This window comes from Rhinoderma darwinii (assembly GCF_050947455.1).
Source record: "Rhinoderma darwinii isolate aRhiDar2 chromosome 12 unlocalized genomic scaffold, aRhiDar2.hap1 SUPER_12_unloc_5, whole genome shotgun sequence".
Lineage (NCBI taxonomy): Eukaryota > Metazoa > Chordata > Amphibia > Anura > Rhinodermatidae > Rhinoderma > Rhinoderma darwinii.
In genome coordinates this window covers 632,160-650,323 of record NW_027461876.1, presented here as the reverse complement: position 1 = coordinate 650,323, position 18,164 = coordinate 632,160, and positions in this window count along the sequence as shown.

Below are 18,164 nucleotides of genomic sequence, written 5' to 3'. Positions count from 1 at the left end.
AATATGTTGGTTGTACTAATCGGAAATTTAAGACAAGAATGCTAGAACACCTTAGTTATATAAGAAATACCAATATCTTGAACATATCAAATGCAGCCAAACACTTCATATCCCATCACAACAAATCTACAAAAACTTTCCGGTGTTATGCTATTGAAAAAATCCAACCACCGAAGCGAGGTGGAGACATCAAACGTAAAACCCATCTAAGAGAAGCGTATTGGATTTATAGGCTTAATACAAGATTTCCAGAAGGTCTCAATTTAAGAAAAGAATTAATGTATCTATATTAACCCATACACAATCATGTAGGACCTTAAATCATGATAAAACGTCTCATGACCAACAAAGAGATTAAGCCAATACATTTCCAAATTTTATTTGAGGCATTCATAATAATTTTTATCCTTGTCCATGCTGTGTACAGACGCAATATTTGCTAGTTGTCTTGTACACAATACTGTCACATCACTAATTCAATGTTTGTTAATGTCAATTTTTCCCCACTTCACCAGTTCAGCTGTGGTCCTACCCACACTTTCCCCCCCCCCCCCCACAATACATCCTCGACAACTTTAATATAGAGCCATGCTGTGTTTAATTAGCAAATCAGACAATATGTTCAAATGATAAAAGCCGAAAAAATAACAAAAAAATTTTTCTGCGTAAAAAAGTTTATTAATAAGACTCTTTACATAAAAAAGAGAGATATACTAATAATTACTGCTTACAGAAATACTTAAGTTGGAAAGCCCCAATGTGATTGCTTTTAAGAATTAAAATAAAATAAAAGTCACGAAAAATGAACATCTCCATAAACCCAAATACTCGTTCGATTAATCAGAGTTAGTCAGTAATATTTCCTTTACCATCATGCATGACATATTTGAATTTAGAATTTAACATAATTCAATAATACTTACCTATATCCTAAGATAGACTTGAAAAGGAACGGGAACCAGGCAGACAATCGCCTCCGAAGCTGATCTCAGAACGAGTCCTGGAATGCAACCAAAACAAACAAAACTTTATCAAAACAAACAATATGTTAAACAGACTTGTTTTAAACACAAACGTACAAATCGTTAATTAAAATATACATTAAACTCTGGTAATTCCATGATACATACCTGTTTGCAGAAGTTTTGGATGATAATATATATCAATACAAATTATGCTAACTTGATATTTAACTACGAGGTTGCGTTCCACAACAAACAGAACTATGACACGCAATCAACATATCTCTACCAGCTGTTCCAACCCCCACATGATATAAATGACAGCGCGCTCTATTCAAAATTATCACAGCCAAGTCTAAGGACATAGCGTTGTCCGAAACGCGTAGGCTTACAGAGGATACCCTCCCTTAACTTCTTATACACCCTGGACTTCATACCACTGGACTTCTTTTTAAAATGTAACAATTAAACTTGGAAAATCGTTTTCCATTTTAAACGCCTCAGCGCTGGATCCTACCTGCTTCCCTTGTTTTCTACTTGATACTCCGTGTGCCGACACGAGGATCCGGGCGCTATCAACGACACACAGGAGTGTGTCAGGTGAGCTGGAGGATTTTTTCTACTTTTTCTTGTGATAAAGTCCAATGTGTCAGGAGAAAATAATCTCAGAATCGCTTGGATAACTGAAAGCATTCCCAAGTTATTACCACATAAAGTGGAACATGTCAGACTGAAAAATGAGGCTCTGTCAGAAAGGTCAAAAGTGGCCAAAGCGGTTAATGTATGGGCCTGGCAGTGGCGTAACTACCGCTATAGCAGCCGTAGCGGTTGCTACGGGACCCACAGCATGATAAGGAGAACGGGGGACCGAGAGTCCCCCGAAGTTCTCCATGACAAACCTCGGACTTCCGGGGTCTCCTTATCGCTGCCAGCGATCACACATGTATCCCCTATCCTGTGGATAGGGGATACATCTCTTTTGTAGGACAAACTAAAGGCAGTTTTTTTTTGGGGGGGGGCTCTATGGCGTTATCTACAGGGGGGGTCTGTATGGCGTTATCTACAAGGGGGACTCTGTATGGCATTATCTACAGGGGGAACTCTGTATGGCGTTATCTACAGGGGGGACTCTGTATGGCGTTATCTATAGGGGGAGTCTGTATGGCGTTATCTACAGGGGGGTCTGTATGGCGTTATCTACAGGGGGCTGTATGGCGTTCTCTACAAGGGGGGTCGTATGGCGTTCTCTACAAGGGGGGTCTGTATTGCAATATCTACAGGGGCCTGTATGGCGTTCTCTAGAGGGGGATTTTGGGCTGTAAGACGTTATCTACAGGGGGGCTGTAAGGCGTTATCTACAGGGGACTGTGTATGGCGCTATCTATAGGGGGCGCTGTGTGGTGGAATCTATATGGAGGCACTATCTACAAGGGGGGGTTGTGTGATACCCAGCGGAGGGGGGGCCCCAGTCAAACGTTTGCTATGGGGCCCAGTCTTTCCTAGTTACGCCCCTGGGGCCTGGGCCTAGGTGTCTAAATTTGTGTGTTTCTATAGAGGCTGGAAATGGCTGCAGAAGTGATGGGCAAAGATGTCTCATCAGGAGAAGTCGCCATAACGGTCTGCGTCAGATGGAGAAGAAAAGAAAACGACTCATCAGAGAAGCCGTCACTGGATCTATAGGGGATCTGTCACCTCTCCTGACATATTTGTTGCAGGTAATCCTTGTATTTTATATACCTCTGTGTACCCAATACTAATAGATAAATGCGTGTTACCATTCCCATTGTCAAGAGGAAGTGTCCCTACACAGTGTTATACTGTCAGCGATGGTTGGAGACTGTCAGTATGTAGGGACACAGCCCTTTGAAAAGGGGAATCGTAACACCCATTTGTCAATGCTCACACAAAAATGTGGTGTTCACTATAGACACGGCAGAACGGCAGTGGGGAAGGGGGGCCCAAATTTGTGGAACAGCCCAGGGCCTATGGCCTACTTAATCCGCCACTGACTAGGACTGTTGTTTGGCCAGCTGCTACTCCGCTATGAGGGTGCGGACTAGTGGGTCAACATACCCAGTCTATGTAGACCAGCTGATGCAATGACACATGAGGAATAATGTATAACAGAGAGAAGTACTCACTTTGGAGGGCAGAAATAATTAATACTACTCATCCAGACATGTACACACTGATTGATCTTTAATATTTTTGTGGCAGAACCGCTTGTAATTCCCCAGATTACCAGGGACGCAGGGATTGTCACTACAGAGGGCTGGGTGTAGTATCGGAGGTGCGGCTAGGTCCAGGAAGTCAGTCTGACGTCATGAAATGGTCTGGAGTCCTGTCTCTATAACACCGCCCAGTCGGCGGGGCTTTGCTTATGTATGTCCGGCATTTGCTCGGTACGTGTGCAGCCAATACACCAGTGTCGTGCACACGCCAGGCAAACAAAGCATCATGGAACAGTGCTCGCCGGCGAGAATTTAGAACTAGTAACAATTTAACCATACCTCCCAACCGTCCCGGGCGGCCTGAAAAATGTCCCGCTGGGCGCTGCATCAAAATAGCTGATCGCTGCTGACTGGAGCAGCGATCAGAAGAAGGCAGGAGTCTTGCGGCGGTGTTCTCACTGAGATCGATGCCGGCACGGCAGTGGACTAGTACAGTTACCTGACCTGTCATCTGACCTCACCGGTCAGGTGACTGGACTGGTTCACTCCCGGGCTGGCATCGACACCAGTGAGAACGCTGCTGCAAGACTCCTGCCTTCTTCTGACGGTGAGTGACATCAAAGCAGAGCGGAGAGTGGAAGAAGGAGGGTTGGCTACCTCTACCGCTCTCCGCTCTGGCAGCAATGTGGCACAAAGTATAAGGGGCTTGTGTTTTGCGTTACCTACATGGGGACTGTGTGCGGAGCTATCTACAGGGGGGGCTTTGTGTGGAGCTATCTACAGGGGGGCTGTGTGTGGAGCTATCTACAGGGGGCTGTGTGTGGAGTTATGTACAGGGGGGCTGTGTGTGGAGTTATGTACGGGGGGCTGTGTGTGGAGTTATGTACAGGGGGGCTGTGTGTGGAGTTATGTGCAGGGGGCTGTGTGTGTAGCTATGTACAGGGGGGCTGTGTGTGTAGCTATGTACAGGGGGCAGTGTCTGGTGCTATCTACAGGGGGCTGTGTGGAGCTATCTACAGGGGGGACTGGGTGTGGAGCTATCTACAGGGGGAGTGTGTGTGGAGCTATGTACAGGGGGCTGTGTGTGGAGCTATCTACAGGGGGGCTGTGTCTGGCGCTATATCTACATAAGGCTGTGTGTGGCGCTATCTACAGGGGGGCTGTGTGTGGAGTTTTGTGCAGGGGGGCTGTGTGTGTAGCTATGTACAGGGGGGCTGTGTGTGGAGCTATGTACAGGGGGGCAATGTCTGGTGCTATCTACAGGGGGGGCTGTGCGTGGAGCTATCTACAGGGGGGGCTGTGCGTGGAGCTATCTACAGGGGGGCTGTGCGTGGCGCTATGTACAGGGGGGCTGTATCTGCAGGGTCAATATGAAGCAGAGGTCAATGGTAACAGCAGGAACAGCAGAGCCAGGAAACAAGAGAATCACAGGCAAAGGACAAGCAGCAAATGAAGGTATAAGTAGACCAAGGGCGGCAGCTAGAACCGTCTGGCCAGGCTGCGATAGACTCTCCCACTCCTCAGCCTACCAGCCTGAGTGGTAGCAGATCGAGTCACTCTAGCAGACCTAGGAACAGATGCAGGCTGATTAACCACGGGCGTCGACACAGAAGCCGTGTCGGGCAAATCCTTTACAGTACCCCCCCCCTTTTATGAGGGGCCACTGGACCCTTCCTAGGTGGACCTGGCTTGTTGGGGAACCAAAGATGGAACTTCCTGAGCAATAACCCGGTGTGAACATCCTGGGCAGGTACCCAAGTCCTCTCCTCAGGCCCGTTTCCTCTCCATTGGACCAGGTACTGGTGAGAGCCTTGGACCATCCTGCTGTCCACAATCTTGGCCACCTCAAATTCTACACCTTCAGGGGTGAGAACAGGGACCGGAGGTTTCCTCGAGGTAGCCAAGGACGGGGAGCAGCGTTTCAGGAGGGAGGCATGGAACACGTTGTGTATTTGAAAAGACGGGGGTAACTCCAGCCGGAAGGAGACAGGGTTAAGGACCTCAATGACCTTGTACGGCCCTATATACCGGGGGAGCTAATTTTTTGGACGGAACTTAAAGGCGCAAATTTTTTGAAGACAGCCACACCAAATCCCCGACTACAAACAAGGGGTTAGCCGAAAGTCCTTTATCTGCCTGAGTCTTTTGTATGCTCTGGGACGCCTCAAGGTTCTTCTGAACCTGGGCCAAGACTGTGCACAGTTCCAGATGAACCACATCTACCTCGGGATTGTTGGAACCACCAGGTGAAACGGAGGAGAACCGTGGATTAAATCCAAAATTACAGAAAAAGGGGAAGACCCCTGACGAGTTACTGACCCGGTTATTGAGGGAAAATTCGGCGAGGGGAATGAAGGAGACCCAATCATCTTGGCAGTCAGAGATAAAACACCTTAAATATTGTTCTAGAAACTGATTAGTCCTCTCAGTTTGGCCATTAGTTTCAGGATGGAAGGCCGAGGAGAAGGACAGATCAATCTCCAACTTCTTACAGAAAGCTCTCCAAAACAATGAAACAAATTGTACCCCTCTGTCAGAAACAATATTGACAGGAACCCCATGGAGACGCAGGATGTGTTTGACAAACAAGGTAGCTAACGTCTTGGCATTGGGTAGTTTCTTGAGGGGTACAAAGTGGCACATCTTACTGAAGCGGTCTACTACAACCCACACCACCGACTTGCCTTGGGATGGAGGCAGATCGGTGATAAAATCCATGGAGATATGAGTCCAAGGTCTCTGGGGAATGGGCAAAGAACATAGTAAACCCGCAGGTCGGGACCTGGGAGTCTTGGACCTGGCACAAATTTCACAAGCGGCGATGTAGGCCTTAACGTCTTTAGGCAACCCAGGCCACGAATAGGTTCTAGAAATGAGGTGCTTGGTACCCAGGATGCATTGATGGTCAGATAGTGCGGAGACATGATTCTCTCTGAGTACCCTTAGCCGGAATTGCAGGGGAACAAGGTTCAGCTCCCGAGAACCTTCCTGAGAATAAGCTAATTCAGAATCAACAGAGGATATGATTATACCTGGGGGCAAAACACAAGCAAGATCCTCCTCCGGAGGAGGGCTGGCCATGAAGCTACGCGACAGCGCATCAGCTTTAATATTTTTAGACCCAGCCCTATAGGTGACCACAAAGTTGAATCTAGTAAAAAACAACGCCCAACGAGCTTGTCTCAGATTTAGCCTCCGGGCAGATTCTAGGAAAACCAGATTCTTGTGGTCGGTAAGGACCGTTACCTGGTGCCTAGCCCCCTCCGGGAAGTCGCACCATTCTTCAAATGCCCATTTAATGGCTAAGAGTTTGCGGTTGCCAACGTCATAGTTACTCTCAGTGGGGGAGAACATCCTGGAGAAGTAGGCACAGGGACGGAGATGGGTGAGAGACCTAGTACCCTGGGACAAGACAGCACCCACTCCCACCTCGGAGGCGTCAACCTCCACGATGAATGGCTCCATCTGGTTAGGCTGAATCAGCACTGGGGCAGAGATCAAGCACCTCTTAAGGACCTCAGAAGCCTGGACCGCCTCCGGAGGCCAGTGGAGGAGATTGGCACCTTTGCGAGTAAGGTCCGTAAGAGGCTTAGCGATGACCGAGAAGTTAGCAATAAATCTCTTATAATAATTAGCAAACCCCAGGAAGCACTGTAAAGCCTTCAGGGAGGCAGGTCAGACCCATTCAGCCACAGCCTGAACCTTGGCAGGGTCCATGCGGAATTCGTTGGGAGTGCGGATTTGACCCAAAAATGGTATCTCCTTCACCGCAAACACACACATTTTTCGGTTTTAGCAAAGAGTTTGTTTTCCCGAAGGGCCTGGAGCACCTTCCTGACATGCTCAATGTGGGAGGACCAGTCCTTGGAAAACACAAGTATATCATCAAGGTACACTACAAGAAATACCCCCAGGTAGTCTCTTAAAATCTTTTTTATGAAATTCTGGAAGACCGCAGGAACATTACAAAACCCAAAGGGCATGACGAGGTATTCAAAATGACCTTCGGGCGTGTTAAACGCAGTCTTCCACTCATCCCCTTCTCTGATTCGGATAAGTTTATAAGCCCCCCGAAGATCAAACTTCGAGAACCATTGGGCCCCCTGAACCTGATTGAAGAGGTCAGGAATCAGAGGAAGGGGATATTGGTTCCTTACAGTGACCTTATTCAAGCTTCGGTAATCGATGCACGGCCTAAGACCACCACCCTTCTTCCCTACGTAGAAAAAGCCAGCACCTACCGGAGAAGTAGAGGGGCGAATGTAACCCTTGGCCAGGCTTTCCTGGATATATTCTCTCATGGCTTCACGTTCGGGACAAGAGAGATTAAATATCCTACCTTTAGGGAGCTTAGCTCCTGGTACCAAATTGATTGCGCAATCGTACTCTCTGAGGAAGTAACTCTTCGGAAGCTTTTTTAGAAAAAACATCGTCGAAATCCTGAATAAACTCAGGTAGGGTGTTCACCTCCTCAGCGAGAGAAACCAAATTAATGGAAAAACAGGACGTCATGCATTCATTACCCCATTTAGTAAGATCCCCAGTATTCCAATTAAATGTGGGATAATGCATCTGCAACCAAGGAAGGCCTAAAACCAAATCAGACGATAATCCCTGGAGTGGAGTCGATACCCACTACCGGGACAGGTTTAGGCAAATCAATCAATGGCATAGCTAGAGACATAGCAAATTCCACAGACATAATATTAGCAGAAGACCCTGAATTCACGAAGGCACTGCCAGTGGCAGACCTACCATAAAAAAAGACCTGAAAGGGAAGCAAGATCTTATTAGGTTTCATGTATACGGAAAATACCTGTGCGCCCAAGCGATCTCCCCGATGGTCACTTAGGCGCGGAAGTTTTCCGGCTGCTTATTCTTACGCCTAGGACAGTCGTTCACTTGATGCTTGTCATCCCCACAGTAGAAGCAGAGCCCATTCTTCCTGCGGAACGCTCTACGTTGTTGGGGAGACACGGAGGCCCCGAGTTGCATTGGTTCATCCGGGTTTTCCGTGGAGGAACGAAGCAACGGAACATCGGGAGCCATCATGGGGGAGCCAGAGGAGAAGGCACAAAAACGTTCAAGTCGTCGTTCCTGAGACGTCGGTCAAGACGTACCGCTAAAGCCATAACCTGATCTAGAGAGTCAGAAGAGGGATAGCTAACTAACAGGTCTTTCAGAGCGTTCGACAGACCCAATCTAAACTGTCACCTCAAGGTAGGGTCATTCCACCGAGAAGCTACACACCACTTCCTAAAGTTAGAACAGTACTCCTCAACGGGTCTCTTACCCTGACGTAAGGTCACCAGCTGACTCTCGGCAAAGGCAGTCTTGTCAGTCTCGTCATAGATGAGTCTGAGAGCCGAAAAAAAAGGTCAACAGAAGAGAGCTCTGGGGCATCAGGGGCCAAGGAGAAGGTCCATTCCTGGGATCCGGGACATAATTATACTCACTCGCTGGCTCTCAGAACCTGAGGAGTGGGGCTTTAAACGGAAATAGAACCTACAACTTTCCCGAAAGGAGAAAAAAGTATTCCGGTCCCCTGAGAACCGGTCAGGCAACTTGAGGTGGGGTGGAGGGCACTACCTGGGATGTATCACGCTGGTTGCACCTCTGAGCCAGGTCTTGGACCTGTAGGGAGAGACCCTGCATTTACGGAGCCATGGCCTCAAGGGGGTCCATAGTGTGTCAGGGACCAGGGTAGAAAAGGTATATGGGCCTGTGATTATGTAATGTCAGGATAGGGAGACAGACTGGTGAGCCCTAATCTACCCGCCACTCAGTCCCTGCCTACTTGCACAGCCCGTCCTAGGCGACGGCGTACAACTGGGCGACGGTCCCTACGCTCAATATGTGCACGACAGACCAGACAAGACAAGGCTACACGGAAGCAAAGGGAAGTGGGGCAGTTGCCCACGGCAACACCGTGAGCAACAGAGTAGTGGACGAGCCGAGTCAAACCAGGAGTGTACGTGGTAACAAATGCAGAGCAGGAGAATACTCAGTCAAGCCAGGGTCAATATAAAGCCAAGGTCAATGGTAACAGCAGGAACAGCAGAGCCAGGAAGCAAGAGAATCACAGGCAAAGGACAATAAGCAAATTAAGGTATAAGTAGACCAAGGGCGGGAGCTAGAACCGTCTGGCCAGGCTGTGATAGGCTCTCCCACTCCTCAGCCTACCAGCCTGAGTGGTAGCAGATCGAGTCACTCTAGCAGACCTAGGAACAGATGCAGGCTGATTAACCACGGCCGTCGACACAGAAGCTGTGTCAGGCAAATCCTTTACAACGACATAACCGGATCCATAATATCTGTGATCTCCAGACAGTCTAGAGATCCGCAGTGAGAATTTGCGCGTGTTATTTGCAGAAGGATCTGGCCGTGATTTGATGTGTTTATGCGGGTTATTGGGCGTGGTTATGGGTGTGGCTTAAAATGTCCCTCTTTTCCGAATTTAAAAGTTGGGAGGTATGATTTAACTGTTAGCTTGACCCCTGAAGAGGCAAAAGCAACACTTAGTGCTAAAATGCGTAGGGACACAGTACCGGGACATAGTATCAGGATACAGTTCATTTAGTGACAGCTGATCAGCAATATATATCATAAGAGGGGAGACAAGGTGTGTGTGCAAGTGGATGCATACACCGCAACAGGAATTTCCTCTTCTCCCTCCTGAATTCATATTTTATAGCCTGTTTAGGTATTGGCTTGACAGCCCGTATTTTAACCCCTTCAGGACCCAGCCTGTTTTGGCCTTTTTCAAATCTGACATGTGTCACTTTATGTGGTAATAACTCCGCAATGCTTTTACCTATCCAAGCGATTCTGAGATTGTTTTCTCGTGACATGTTGTACTTTATGTTAGTGAAAAAATGTTGTCGATAATTTTGGTATTTATTTCTGAAAAACACCACAATTTAGAAAAAAATTGCAAAAATTAGCATTTTTCAAAATTTAAACGTATCTGCTTGTAAAACAGATAGTAATAACACACAAAATAGTTACTAGTTAACATTTCCCATATGTCTACTTTATTTGCATTGTTTTTTGAACGTCCTTTTATTTTTCTAGGACGTTACACGGCTTAGAACTTTAGCAGCAATTTCTCATATTTTAAAGAAAATTTCAAAAGGCTATTTTTTTCAGGGACCAGTTCAGTTCTTAGGTGGCTTTGAGGGCCTTATATATTAGAAAATCCCCAGAAGTCACCCCATTTTGAAAACTGCACCCCTCAAGGTATTCGAATCAGCATTCACAAAGTGTTTTAACCCTTTAGGTGTTTCACAGGAATTAAAGCAAAGTAGAGGTGAAATTTACACATTTTATTTTTTTGGCCGAAATTCATTTCTAATGCATTTTTTTTTTGTAACACAGAAGGTTTTACCAGAGAAATACAACTCAATATTTATTGCCCAGATTCTGCAGTTTTTAGAAATATCCCACATGTGGCCCTAGTGTGGTAATGGACTGAAGCACCGGCCTCAGAAGCAAAGGAGCACCTAGTGGATTTTGGGCCTCCTTTTTTTTAGAATATATTTTAGGCACCTTGTCAGGTTTGAAGAGGTCTTGTGGTGCCAAAACAGTGAAAACCCCCCAAAAGTTACCCCATTTTGGAAACTACACCCCTCAAGGAATTTATCTAGGTGTATAGTTAGCATTTTGACTGCACAGGTTTTTCGCTAAATTTATTAGAATTAGTCTGTAAAAATGAAAATCTACTTTTTACTGAAAAAACATAGAAATGTTAAATTTTTACAAGGAATAAAGTAAAAAAAGAACCACAACACTTGTAAAGCATTTTCTCCTGATTACAGCAATACCCCATATGTGGTAATAAACTGCTGATTGGACCCATGGCAGCGCTCAGAAGGGAAGTAGCGCCATTTGGATTTTGGAGCACGGATTTTGCTGGATTTTTTTTCGGTGCCATGTCGCAACGCCCTGGAGGGACCAAAACAGTGGAAGCCCCCCAAGTTACCCCATTTTGGAAACACCCCTCAAGGAATTTTTCTAGGGGTATAGTGAGCATTTAGACTCCACGGGTCTTTTGCAGAATTTTTATAGAATTAGGCGGAGAAAATTAATATCCCAATTTTTTTCCACTAAAATGTTGCATTTTCTCATTTTCACAAGGGATAAAGGAGAAATAAACAACCAATTTTTGTAAAGCAATTTCTCCCGGGTACGGAAATACCCCACATGGGGTCATACATTTTTTTTTATTAGAAATGAATTAACCCTTTCAGGACTGATCCATTTTTTGCTTTCTTATTTTCGTTTTTCACTACCCGCCTTCCAAGAGCCATAACTTTTTTCTTTTTCCGTCAGTAGAGCGGTGTGAGGGCTTATTTCTTGCGGGAGGAATTGTAGTTTCTATTGATACCATTTAAAGTGCCATAAAAAGTACTGGGAAACTGAAAAAAAATAGGAAAATATAGTAATTTAGGAAAAAAATCTGATTCCATTTTTTGGGGTTTTCGTTTTTACAGCTTTCGCCGTGCGGTGGTAACGAAAACGACAGCGATTTTGGCAGTTTAAATTATTTACGTTTTTTACGGTGTTCACCGTGTGAGTTAAATAATGGTATATTGTAATAGTTCGGCCTTTTACGGACGTAGCGATATCAATTCTGTTTATTTTTTTACATTACTTTTGAAGAAAAATGGGAAAAGTTTTTTTTTTTTTAACTTGAAACTTTTTTCTTTCTCACTACTAATAACTTTAATTCTTCTACACATTTTATTAGTCCCCTTAGGGGACTTGTACCAGTGATCATTGGATCGCGGGTACAATATGCTGCGATACTAATGTATTGCAGTATATTGTTATTTTTGCAGACTCCTGTAACAGCGCGATCGCTATACCTGTCCGTTAGTCCCGGGTGTCAGCTGTAATACACAGCCGACACCCGCAGCGTATGGAGCGGGCTCAGCACGTGACCCCCGCACCATACATCACCCCCGCACCATGACGTGCTATTAAGTCATAGTGCGCAAAGGGGTTAATGCACAGCGGATGGTGTGAATATTGCAATTTCCCACTGATATGCCATTTTAGTGCATAATATGTTGTGCCCAGTTTGTGCCACTGAAGACAAATACCTGATAAAGCGTTAAGCGGGTTCTCCCGGGTATGGTGATGCCATATATGTGGGCACAAACTGCTGTTTGGGCACGCTGCAGGGCTCAGAAGGGAGGGAGCGCCATTTTGCTTTTGGAGCGCAGATTTTGCTTGGTAGTTTTTCTGTTTTGGGTTTCGCTGGTATTTCAGTTTATACTGTGGGGGCACATGTAATCTGTGCGGAGAACATCAGGGTATAATAAGAGGGTATAATAATGCGGTAAATAAATAATAATTCATAGATGTGTGGCCGGTGTCGCACTGATAAATGGTGTCGGATGTTACCCGCTTTTAGAAAACACTGCACATTTTGCATCGCCGTATTCTGAGAGCCAGAACGTCTTTATTTTTTCTCCACCGGAGCTGCGTGAGGGCTTATTTGTTGCGGGACAATCTGTACTTTTCATTGGTACCATTTTGGGGTACATGCGATTTTTTTGATCACTTTTTATTACATTTTTTTGCAAGCCGGGTGACCAAAAACAAGCAATTCTGACAATGTTTTTTAGTTTATTTTTTGCGGCGTTCACCGTGCACTATAAATGACCATGGGCAAACACTCAGAAGGGGTGAGAGCGGGGCACAATCTAGCAGCAACATATTGTGTGTCACGTACAAGACAAGAGAGATGCCACACCAGTACCCATGTACCTGTACGCGGTACCAGTGCAGAGACCCCCAAACCAGACTGCATCCTGGACTACAATAGGTACATGGGAGGGGTGGACTTGTCAGATCAAGTCCTGAAGCCCTACAGCGCCATGCGGTGTGGTATAAGAAGCTGGCCGGGCACCTCATACAGTTGGCATTATACAATGTGTAGGTGCTATGTCGATGTGCAGGCCAGAGGGGAACTTTCCTGGAATTTCAAGAGGTGGTTATCAAGAAACTAATTTTTAGGGACCAAGAAGGGGGGGCACCCAGTACTTCTGGAAGCGGGACCACACGCATCGTACCAAGGCAACACTTTCCTGGAGAAGTTCCCCAAACTGGCAAGAAGGGAAAAAGTCAAAGAGGTACAAAGTCTGCTAGAAGAGGGGTATAAGGGAGGACACAATATATCAATGTGACACGTGTCCCGAATAACCAGAGCTCTGTATGAAAAAGTGTTTTAAAATTTATCATCCATCCCTTGGTTTTTAATCTACCCGTTTTACTTACCCTGACGCACTCCGCACAGCTTATCCCCCTCATCTTTCCCTTCTGAGCCCTGCTGTGTGCCCAGGCAGCTGATAACAGCCACATGTAGGGTATTGCTGTACCCGGGAGAACCCACATTACAGTTTATGGGGTGTAGGTCTTCGGTCAAAATGCTCACTACACCTCTAGATGAATGCCTTAAGGGTGTAGTTTTTAAAACGGGGTCACTTCTTGGGGGTTTCAACTGTACTGGTACCTCAGGGGCTTCTGCATACATGACTTCGCACCAGAAAATCCCCAAATGGTGGTCCTTTCCTTCTGAGCCCTCCCATGGGCCCGAACGGCAGTTTATAACCACAAATTGGGCATTGCCGCACTCAGGACAAATTGGGCAACAAAATGGGGTATTTTATTTCTTGTGAAAATAAGAAATTTTCAGCCAAAATTTTGTTTGAATTCCCAGCCCAATTCAAATAAGTTATGTGAAAAAACTATGGGGTCAAAATGGTCACAACACAAATAAATTAATTCCTTGAGGGGTGTAGTTTCCAAAATGGGGTCACTTCTGGTGGGTTTCCATTGCTCTGATACCTCTGGGGCTCTGCAAATGTGACATGGCACCCGAAAACCAATCCAGCAAAATCTGCACTCCAAAGAACATGTAGCGTCCATGGCCGCGGGCCGTCGGGTTTACTCACCTCCCGATGCCCGCAGCCATGGATCCGTGAGCGCTGGCCCCTGTCTCCTTCCTAGGAGATGCCAGCGCTCACTTCCGCTCTGTCCTGCTGTGTCCCGTAGGGTCTTAAAGGGCCAGCGCGCACACAAAAGGAACGTCATCATCATGAACTGCCATGACTTCCTGGTCTATAAGAAGGCCCCAGGCCTTCTGATCCTTGCCTGAGCATTGTTAGTCTATCCCAGTCTGTCTCGCAAATGGTCCCTTTAGTGTTTCCCCGTTCCAGTTGTTACCCGTGCCCTGTTACCCGTTCCTGTATTCCGTATTGTTCTAGTTCCTGTGCCTACCAGCGTTGGAGTCGTGTCTACTGCACCTGCTGTCGTTTGCCACGTCCAGTGTCTTCTGCCACGTCCAGTGTCTTCTGCCACGTCCAGTGTCTTCTGCTACATCGGATACTGCCCGGCAACGTCCGGCGCCACTTGTCGCACCAGCCTCCATCCATGCTGAAACCACAGCCACCGTCTGGACTATTGCAGGTACCCAAGCATTACTGTCTGCCATTGACTTTCGCATAGACTGTGACCTGGTTAGCTGCCTTCCCGCTACGGCGGGGCGGCCTAGTGGGTCCAAATACCCTGTACCCGTGACAGTACGCTCAGGCCATGGAACCCACTGGCAAGCCCAAGACCGCAGTCCAGAAGATTCAGACAGAGATGCATGACCTACGCACACGTCAGGATCAACTCCTTGAGGCAGTGAATTCTATCATGGTCCGCCTGGATCGACTCGCTGTTCCACCTCCAGTTCTTCCTTCTGAAGCGGTTGCTGTGCCACTGCCCGTTGCTCCTCCCGTTTGTTCCGGATCCACAGTTCCTCTGCCTTTTCCTCCTCGCTACGACGGTGATCCCAGAGCATGTAGAGGATTTCTCAATCAATGCACGGTTCATTTTAGGCTACGGCCTCATCTCTTCCCCTCCGAGGAGGCCAAAGTGGCATTTATTATCTCCCTCCTCGCTGGCAAGGCCCTGGCATGGGCGAACCCAATCTCGGATCAACAAGGACCCTTTATCCGCGGACCTAGCCTTGTTCCTGCAGTCCTTTCGTGCCGTTTTCGAGGAGCCGGGTCGAACATCCTCTGCCGCAGCCAGTCTGTTGACCCTCAAGCAAGAAGGCTCCACAGTAAGGGAGTATGCTATCTCCTTCCATACCCTAGCAGCCGAGCTGGCATGGAACAATGAGGCACTGGTGGCGACCTTCTGGCAGGGACTGTCCTCTCACAACAAGGACGAACTGGCGGCCCGCGACCTTCCTTATACCTTGGATGCCCTCATCCTGTTAGCCACCCGGGTTGATATGAGAATCCGGGAGTGCTCTCTAGAGGTTGGACAGGAGAGCCGGGTCCACAGACCAGCACCCTCGGTCCAGAGACCACTATTGTCCTCTCCTAGCGCTACCTGAAGAACCCATGCAGGTAGACAGAGTCCGGTTATCTGAACAGGAGAAGCAGCGCAGACGCTCCTCTGGACTATGTATGTATTGTGGCCTCAAGGGTCATTATGTGCGCCAATGCCCACAGAGACCGGGAAACTCCAGTACCTAGGGTTGATTGGAGAGGCAACTCAAGGTGGAACGTCTCCAAACGTTAAAACGTCTTCCAGATTATCGATTCCTGTGGCCATCGTCACCGGAGAGACATCACATCCTTCCTCCGCATATCTTGACTCTGGAATGGCTGCTAATTTCATCCAGCAGGATCTTGTGGATCGTTTTAGTCTTCCCACAGTCCCTCTGGAGAGACCCCTTGCAGTTGCCTCTGTGAATGGTCTACCATTGCCTGATCCGATCATGCTCATCACTGAGCCATTGACACTACGGGTCGGAGCTCTTCATTCAGAACAGATCACTTTCCTGGTACTACCTAAGGCTATCAATCCTATCCTGCTGGGTCTGCCATGGCTCCGTCTACACGCCCCGACCCTTGACTGGAATTCTGGAGAGGTTCTTCAATGGTGTTCCAGATGCCATAGCCATTGCCTGTCACATGTTCGTCCTATTGTGCCCCCTCTGCCTCAGTCACTTTCCGGGCTACCATCTCAGTATGCCAGTTTTGCGGATGTCTTTTGCAAACGAGAGGCTGAGACGTTGCCTCCACATCGGAATTATGACTGTCCCATTGAACTGGTTCCTAATGCTTCTCTTCCCCGTGGACGAGTGTATCCTCTCTCCTTGCCAGAGACTTTATCGATGTCACCCTATATCAAGGAGAACTTGGAGTGGGGTTTTATTCGAAAATCTTCCTCCCCAGCTGGGGCAGGCTTCTTCTTCGTTAAGAGAGATGGATCTCTTCGACCCTGCATTGACTACCGTAGTCTCAATCAGATCACGGTCAAGAACAAATATTCCGGGGTGACGAATGGAAGACGGCATTTAACACCCGCGATGGGCACTACGAATACCTAGTGATGCCCTTCGGACTGTGTAACGCTCCCGCAGTATTTCAGTATTTCAGGAGTTCGTTAATGATATCTTCCGAGATCTCCTCTATATGTGTGTTGTAGTTTATCTCGATGATATTTTAATTTTCTCCCCAGATCTGGTGACCCATCTGAGGCATGTTCGTCAAGTTCTTCTGCGCCTAAGAGAGAATCGCTTATATGCCAAGTTGGAGAAGTGCACCTTTGAGAAGAGGTCTTTGCCCTTCCTGGGCTACGTCATCTCGGATCAAGGCCTTAAGATGGACCCTTAGAAACTAAAGTCTGTCCTGGAATGGCCACGTCCTCAAGGCCTAAGGGCCATACAACGGTTCCTGGGATTCGCCAATTTCTACCGGCAGTTAATTCCGAACTTTTCTTCCCTGACGGCTCCCATCTCTACCCTTACCAAGAAGGGCGTAAACACCAAGGTGTGGACTCCAGAGGCAGAGTCCGCATTCATTAGCCTCAAGAAAGCCTTCACTTCAGCTTCAATCCTCCATCACCCTGACGTATCTCGGCAGTTCTCACTGGAGGTGGACGCCTCCTCTGTTGGTGCTGGTGCACTCCTGTTCCAGAGGAGCTCCAAAGGAAAGGCAGTGGTATGTGGCTACTACTCAAGACTTTCTTCTTCTGCTGAGCGCAATTACTCCATTGGAGATCGGGAGCTACTGGCTATCAAATTGGCCCTGGAGGAGTGGAGACATCTTCTAGAAGGTGCAGCTCACCCCATCCTGATCTTCACCGACCACAAGAACCTCACCTACCTTCAGTCCGCTCAAAGACTGAATCCTCGTCAAGCCAGGTGGTCGCTGTTCTTCACCCGTTTCCAGTTTCTGCTCCACTACCGTCCCGTTGACAAGAATGTGAGGGCCGATGCCCTGTCCAGATCATTTGAGACGAAGGACACCGTGGAGTCCCTTCAGACTATCATAGACCCATCCTGTTCAGGTGGCAGACAGAAAAATAATTCTCCGCTGGGGACACAGTCCTAAACTGGCTGGACACGCTGGTGTCCGTAAAACTCAAGACCTGATAGCTCGTCACTTTTGGGTTGCCCACGCTACCTAAAGATGTTCTGGACTTTGTCTCTTCTTGCACGGTGTGTGCCTCTAACAAAGTGACTCACTCCAAGCCTGCCGGCCTGCTTCAACCTCTGCCTGTACCCAGTGCCCCTTGGCAGCGCATTGCGATGGACTTCATCACAGACCTTCCTCCCTCTGGAGGATGCAACACCATCTCGGTGGTGGTGGACCGGTTGTCTAAGATGGCTCATTTTATCCCGCTGACCGGCCTACCTTCTGCTCCCCGACTGCCGAGTCTCTTCATTTTACACATCTTTCGCTTGCATGGCTTGCCTCTTCACATCGTGTCCGACCGGGGGGTTCAGTTTACCTCTAAGTTCTGGAGAGCCCTCTGTAAACTCCTGGATGTGAGTTTGGACTTTTCCTCTGCCTATCACCCCCAATCCAATGGGCAAGTTGAGAGGATCAACCAGATCATGGAAAATTATCTCCGCCACTTCATCTCTTCACAGCACGATAACTGGGTACAGCTCCTTCCATGGGCCGAGTTCTCATACAACAACCACACAAGTGAGTCCACCACTTCCACTCCGTTC